This window comes from Nomascus leucogenys, unplaced genomic scaffold, assembly GCF_006542625.1.
Source record: "Nomascus leucogenys isolate Asia unplaced genomic scaffold, Asia_NLE_v1 000833F_81537_qpd_obj, whole genome shotgun sequence".
NCBI lineage: Eukaryota > Metazoa > Chordata > Mammalia > Primates > Hylobatidae > Nomascus > Nomascus leucogenys.
The window spans coordinates 44640-51635 of NW_022095834.1; the positions used below are offsets into that span (position 1 = coordinate 44640).

General features: G+C 39.3%; 1 pseudogene; it reads right to left on the reverse strand.

The window, feature by feature from the left end:
• Nucleotides 1–4238: 4238 nt before the first annotated feature.
• Nucleotides 4239–6747, reverse strand: LOC100591631 (annotated as a pseudogene).
• Between the last annotated feature and the right edge of the window lie 249 nt (nucleotides 6748–6996).

A 6996-nucleotide genomic window follows, 5' to 3' on the forward strand; every position in this document is an offset into this window, starting at 1 on the left:
CTCCACTTCTGCCTTAGCCCTGCCTAAAACGGACGTGGTGACATATAACTGGACCTAGCAACCAGCTAATATGACGCTCCCCTTTTGCCTGCACCCAGCATGTTTTGGGTATTGTGACATATCATTTATCTCAACACCTGCAGGATGAAAGGCTCCTGCCTGAGCCCAGCCATCAGTCAAAATTGTCATTCTCCCACACGAACACAGCCCATAATTGAGGTTCTGAATCTCACACCCAGAGGCAGTCAAAAGTCGGAAAGTTGGCTCTCATAAGTGGATGTTGTCCACAAGTGGGTTTGTGACTCCCCGATCAAGATCCAAAACACTTGTGAGGCTGTGACTCCACTAAGATAACTTAATATTCGAAAGGCATTAAGCCTGTCATGGAAAAATCCATTCCACCATTGAGATTGTGACTTATGTACATAGACGCAACATACAGGAAACATTGACTCTAACACCCAGAACCGGCACTTATGTGGGATTGTTAATCTCACCCAGGGACCTTCTTGAAGGTGTGATTCTGACACACACCTCTATGTGGGATTGTTAATCTCACCCAGGGACCTTCCTGCAGGTGTGATTTTGACGTACACCTCTATGTGGGATTGTTAATCTCATCCAGGGACCTTCCTGCAGGTGTGATTCTGACGTGCACCTCTATGTGGGATTGTTAATATCATCCAGGGACCTTCCTGCAGGTGTGATTCTGATGTACACCTCTACGTACGTTGCAGTGAGCCAAGATCGCACCACTGCACTCCAGCCTGGGTGATAGTGTGAGACTCTCTCTCTCAAAAAAAAAGAGGCAATAACCTTGCTTCCTGCCTCTGCCTGAAGTTAGGGGTCCCTGACCTCTGCTGGCATCTAGCAGTCAAAGTGGATGGGGTCAGGGATAAACTCTCAGCCGAGCACAGGGCCCTTCCCCTCTAGCTACCCCACACAGGTGAAGCTGCTTGTCTTGGCTAACCTGGAGCTGCTCTGTGTCCTACAGTTCCCTGCTGAACCAGTAATATTTATGGGGTACAGTGTGATGTTTCACTGCATCATACTACATGGTACAGTGTGATGCAGTGAAACATCACACTGTACTCCGTAAACATGTATAATTATCATATGTTAATTATATGATGTTCCACTGCATCATACTACACAGTACAGTGAGATGCAGTGAAACATAACATTGTACTCTGTAAACATATATAACTATCATGTGATGCAGTGAAACATCACACTGTACTCCGTAAACATGTATAATTATCATATGTTAATTATATGATGTGTCACTGCATCATATTACACGGTACAGTGTGATGCAGTGAAACATCACACTGTACTCCACAAACATGTATAATTATGTTAATTATATGATGTTTCACTGCATCACATTGTACCATATACACTGTACAGTGATCAAACCAGAGTAATTAGCATATTTAACACTTTAAACATTTATTTCCTTGTGCTAATAGAGTTCAAAATCCTCGCTTCAAGCTATTATAGAATAAACTGTACATTATTATTAGCTATAGTCATCGTGCTGTGTAATAGAACGCCAGGATTTATTCTTCCTAACTGTAACTTTGTACGCAGTGACAAAGCTCTCCCCACTCCCTCATCCTTCTGCCATCACTAACCTCTGGTAACCACCATCCCACCATCTACTTCTATGAGATGGACTTCCTCAGATGTCACATGAGTGAGAGCATGTGGTCTTTTTCTTTCTGTGCCTGGCTTATTCCACTTAACATAATGTCCTCTAGGCTCATCCACGTTGACACAAATGACGGAACTTCATTCTGTTTTATGACTGAACATTATTCCTGTGTGTGTGTGCATGCGTGGGTGTGCATGTATGTGTGTGTATGACATTTTCTTTATTCCTTCTGTAGATGGGCACTTATACACTGTTGGTAGGAATGTAAATTAGTACAATCATTTCTCATTTCTATAGGGAGAACAGTATGGAGGTTTTTCAATAAATTATAAATAGAACTACCATATGATCCAGCAATCTCATTGCTGGGTTTATATCAAGAGGAAACAAAATAAGCATGTCAAAATGATAACTGCACTCTCGTGCTTATTAAGCAGTATTCACAATAACCCAAACCACTATTTCTTCTAAGTATTTCTTAATTTACCTTTTTTTCATATATTACACCCTAAACTTTTAAAGGATTCGTGTCTGGTTTCCAATTTCTGAAACTTACGAGTCACTGATTCTTTGACTCTTGCCTTCCTATTTAGAGAGTCTGGTAAAACAATTAAATGCTTTTTATTTCTTCTCAATCTAATCTTCACAAATAAATATATTTATATTTTTTATTAATTTGCCTTCTATAATATATATGACTACATTAATTGTGATCAGAATTTCACTTTACTAATCCTCTTTTTTGCTCAGCCTATTTTAATATGTAATTTGTATGTTGTACATTAAATTGTTTTACAACACTTTCAATACTTTACTTTTCATTTGCCTCTTTTCCAAAGATAGCTTGACAAGCTCATAGTTTCTTTCCACATTATTTTGCTTTCTTGTTTTTCCATTATATTGACTTAAACATTTAAATATAAATTCAATATCTGAGATTTATGTGCCATATAATTTCTTCTGATGCTTCACCCCAGTAGCTCATCTCCTTGTGTATAATAGAATTTACAATTTAATCCTCACATATGGGAGACACCACATTCCAATGCCTGCAGGCAGTTTCTCTTTGTTTATTCCATTTGCCTTGTCAGAAGGGAACAACCTACATGGACCTGACATTCTTGTGATCAGACGCATCTGAGTGGAGCCCTGGCCTCTTAGGTTGATTACTTCTCTGGATCATTACCTTTATTTACTTCCAGTCCTGGGAAGTTTTCTTAATTTCCTTTCAACTATATTAGGTATTCTGTGAATTCTTGTAACTCCTTGGTGATTTTAATCGTCTGCATTAAGTGTTTAAAGTATATTATTTTTCTGAAAAGCAGAAATATCAATAATTGCATATATGAATGAAATATTTTACATAGGTTTTCTATGGCATCTATCACCATGAGAAATTCCAAGTTTTTTCCTTTGAAACACCCCTCTCATCAATAGACCATATTGTAATCATTTGTAGAATGTGATTACTTTTATACCATTAGAAAATTAATTATACATTATGTGCATATTTTTGAAATACTCCACTGCAATAAATAGTGTATGGCCAGAAGTATTGTTTTCTCTAACATAAAACTAATATGAGTAAAATTATTCACCTGAATTCAGACCTTTTCGCTTCAATGGCCATTCTGTCTGATTAGCACTTCCCTGATCCTCAAATGACATCATTTGTATTTTTTGTTTAATTCATAATTTATTGAAATGAGTAATTTAACGTTATAATGTTTTATGGCAATTTAGGACATTTTCAATAAATATATTGAGCTTGAGGCCCTGGCTAAGTATTCCTTTTGTACTCGAAATCAGATTTTTCTGGCAAAACTTCATAGCCTGCAATGGTATTTATAAAAAGTATGAATGCCAGCACATGGACTATTTCAATACTGTACTCATTTGTTCATGTATAAACATTTCATTAGCTATGAAACAAACCAAATACAAATGCTGATGTATAATATATATCAACAAATTCAGATTCTTCACTGAAGAAAACAATAAAAGTTGAATTTTCTGTGACATGTCACCTGTTCATTAGTTCTTTAATATGATTTAGGCTATTCCAAATATAAGAAAATGTATGCATCACTATTCATGTTGCCTCAACATTTTTTATCTAGGTCCTAGAGGGTATAAAAAAGAATGCATATTGTCAGATTTATTTTTATAGACTTTAGATGTTTCTTTTGCTGTATTTTCTGTGTATACTAGTATGAATATATGGAGACAAGGACAAATGTACATTTATGTGGTTATATGAATTTTGCTCATATGGCTAATTGCTTATATGGATGTTGTAAATGACAAAATAAAATAGTAAAGTTTGATAAACTTATCTGTGCCCTGTGAACTTTAGTTCACTTACTGTATAACTTAATTCAGTCACTAATAATGAGTTTAAAAAATGTTTTTTAAAAGTCGCAAACCACACTTTATTACACATTTCTGAATCAAGAAGGGGTAAACTGTGACCCAGCTTCCTTGTGCCACTGACTTTTTTGGGGAGAAACGTTCTGCAATAAAATAAGAGTTTCCAAACTCTATTTATAAAAAAGCTTGAGTTTTCTTCTGTGATTGATCTTCACTCCTCAGTCCCTTTTACCAAAGGAATGGTTCCTAGGTCATCTTTTGGAAGTTTAGTTTCTGGAAAGTTTTCAGCAAACCTCTCCTGTGCTTTGTCCCAGTTGTTGTTGTTGTTATTGTTGTGGAGAAGGTGAGTCTCTTTAATAGAGGATGGTTTGTCTGTCTCCAATCCTGCATGTGTTTGCCAAAGCTGAAGTTATATTGGAGTTTTTATTCTCCCACCATCCTTCCCCAGGCCTTCTCCTGTTTTCAACACATCTTTTTCAACATCTTCTGACCTTTGTCGCTATCAGTAATTTCAGAATGAACAGATGCAGGAGCATCATCTCTTTGGAAATTTCCTTCACTTTCAATCTGCTCCCTATGTTTTCCAGCTCTATCTTTATATTTCTGATTCTCCAGTATCTTATCATCTTTGTAGTATGTATTCTGTAAACCATATTTTACTCATATATTTTTAAAATCTTTTTCTTCTTTCCAACTCGTTTCCTTCTTAGTCAATGATGGACCAACAAATGATTCATCTTTCTTATCAAGGAAAAGGTGAGCTCTAACCTGCCCTGGTTCACATCCAACACAGCAATTACTGCCAGGGTGAATGTAATAAGATAACACAGTGTCTCCAACTTTCACTTTATCTCCATGCTCAGGTTCATAAGGGTCACATTTAGTTTTCAGCTGAACAATCCATTTTCCATTAACAGTTGTTCCATTTTGACGGCCTGGTCCAAAAGGATATAACTTTGTAAGTCATGGTCAAAATAAATTTCTGCATGAAATTTACACCAACTTCAGGGATTCGAAGAGTATGCTCCATATCATTTTCCCTTCCAATTGTAGCAGGTTTTACAGCAGTAATGATGAAGAGTGATCCTGTCTGTAACACAGGTGATCTAATGACAGTTACTCTCATATATGAGGGACACATTTTTTCCTCATCTTCCTCCTCAGCATCTTTTGCAGTTGCATTGCCTTTACTGGTAACGCCTTCATCATAACTACCCTCGGTCTGAGAGTCTGTAATTTCACCTTCTTCTGGTTCACTATCAGTCTCTGTGATTTTCTCATCCTTAAAGTTGAATTGAGATGTTTTCGTTAAGAGGAGATTCCATAGTATTTCCACTAAGTGGAACAGTGAATTTTGGGGGATTATTTTTGTGATGAATGCCTATTTTGGCTTTTTTTTTTCACATTTGTGAAATCGTCTTTCCCATTGCAGCTTGTATGTTCAACACTGAAGGCTTCTTGATCCTCTGAATTCCAATCCTTTTCCTCATTTTTTTTTGTAGAAGAATCTGGATCCTTTCTTTTCTCAATTTTTTATTTTTGTTTTGTGCTATAAGTCTGATAAGGTTCCAAATCTACTCGAGAATGAAACCGATAGCGACCACTTTCCACATCACAGTAGTAATAAATTAAATCATAATATATTTGATTCTCAGAATCTTAATAGAAATCAGTGCTGTGGTCAAAATATGGTCCAGTATTTTCATCATAACTAAATCCAGTCTGTGATAAAGCCGCTTCTGCTGCAGCTCTCAAACTTCCAGCTAATGAGGAAACTTCTAAGGACTTTTTTGTGCTGCTAATGCAGATGCTGGCTCCTGTGAATTTGAGGCAAATGACCCTCTTGTTTACATTTAACATTTGCTGTCCTATCGGTACCAGGGTGAACATCATTTTCTATTTATAACTGGTCGTTAGAATTCAAAGCAGGAGTTTCAATATCCTGATCTTGCTGATTTGACAGTTCAGTCACTCACTTTATTTGGAAGACTAATATCATTAGAGTAGGTCTGATAATAATAATCTGAGATTGACCAAGGAGCATGGTTCTCTGTGAGTACTTCTACATCAGACTTTTATTATCTCCATTTCTCCCACAGCGGAGTACGTTATTGAGTTCTTCCAGCTGCGTGCGGAGCTCCTGGCGGTAGCTCGTGTTGCTCTGAACAGCCGTCCTGTGCGAGGCCATAGCTTCTCCCATTCCCGCACCTGCCGCCTGCAGCTCAGAGTTCGCGTTCCAGCTTCTCCGCCCTCTTTCTCCGCTGGGCCAGCTCGGGCTCGGGGAGGGGGAGGAGCGGCCACAGCGAAGGCGCTGGCGGCGGGTACGGGCCCGAGGCCGTGAGTTCGGGCGCCAGACGGCTGCGGCCTCGGAGGGTCTGCGCGGGGCCGAAGCGGGGGCCGGCGGAGCCACAGCCACGGGGGCACGCGGGCAGCAACAGGCGGCCTCCCCGGCCTGGACGCCCCGAAACGCGGAGCCTAACGGGGCTGCGGCAAGAGCAAGGGGACAGCGATGGCCCCGCCGGATCTGCGCGGCCTGGAATCCTGGGAACGATTGTACCTTCCCCAGCCACTGGGGCCGCGGGAGCAGCGTGGAAGTCCAGGGGCCAGAAGCGCTGCGGCCGTCCCTGAGTTGAGCTGGAAACAGTGGCCAAGCGTGTTTTAAATCGAGTTTCCGTGTGGCTAGATATGACCTGCTGGTTACTCTTATTTTTTTTCTCCATTCGTTGAGCTATGCTTGACAAATTGAAAAGTGTATATTTTTAGGGTGTATAATAGTGTTTTGAGATGTCAGTAGTCTTTAAATTATCTCAGTTCAGCTAGTTAGCATATCTATCCCCTCACATAGTTAATACGTTTCTGTGTGTGTGGTGAGAGCACCTGAGATCTACTCTTGTAGCAAATTTCAAGTACACAGTATTGTTAACTGTAGTCACTATTCTGTACATTAGGTCCCCAGCAGTTACTCACCT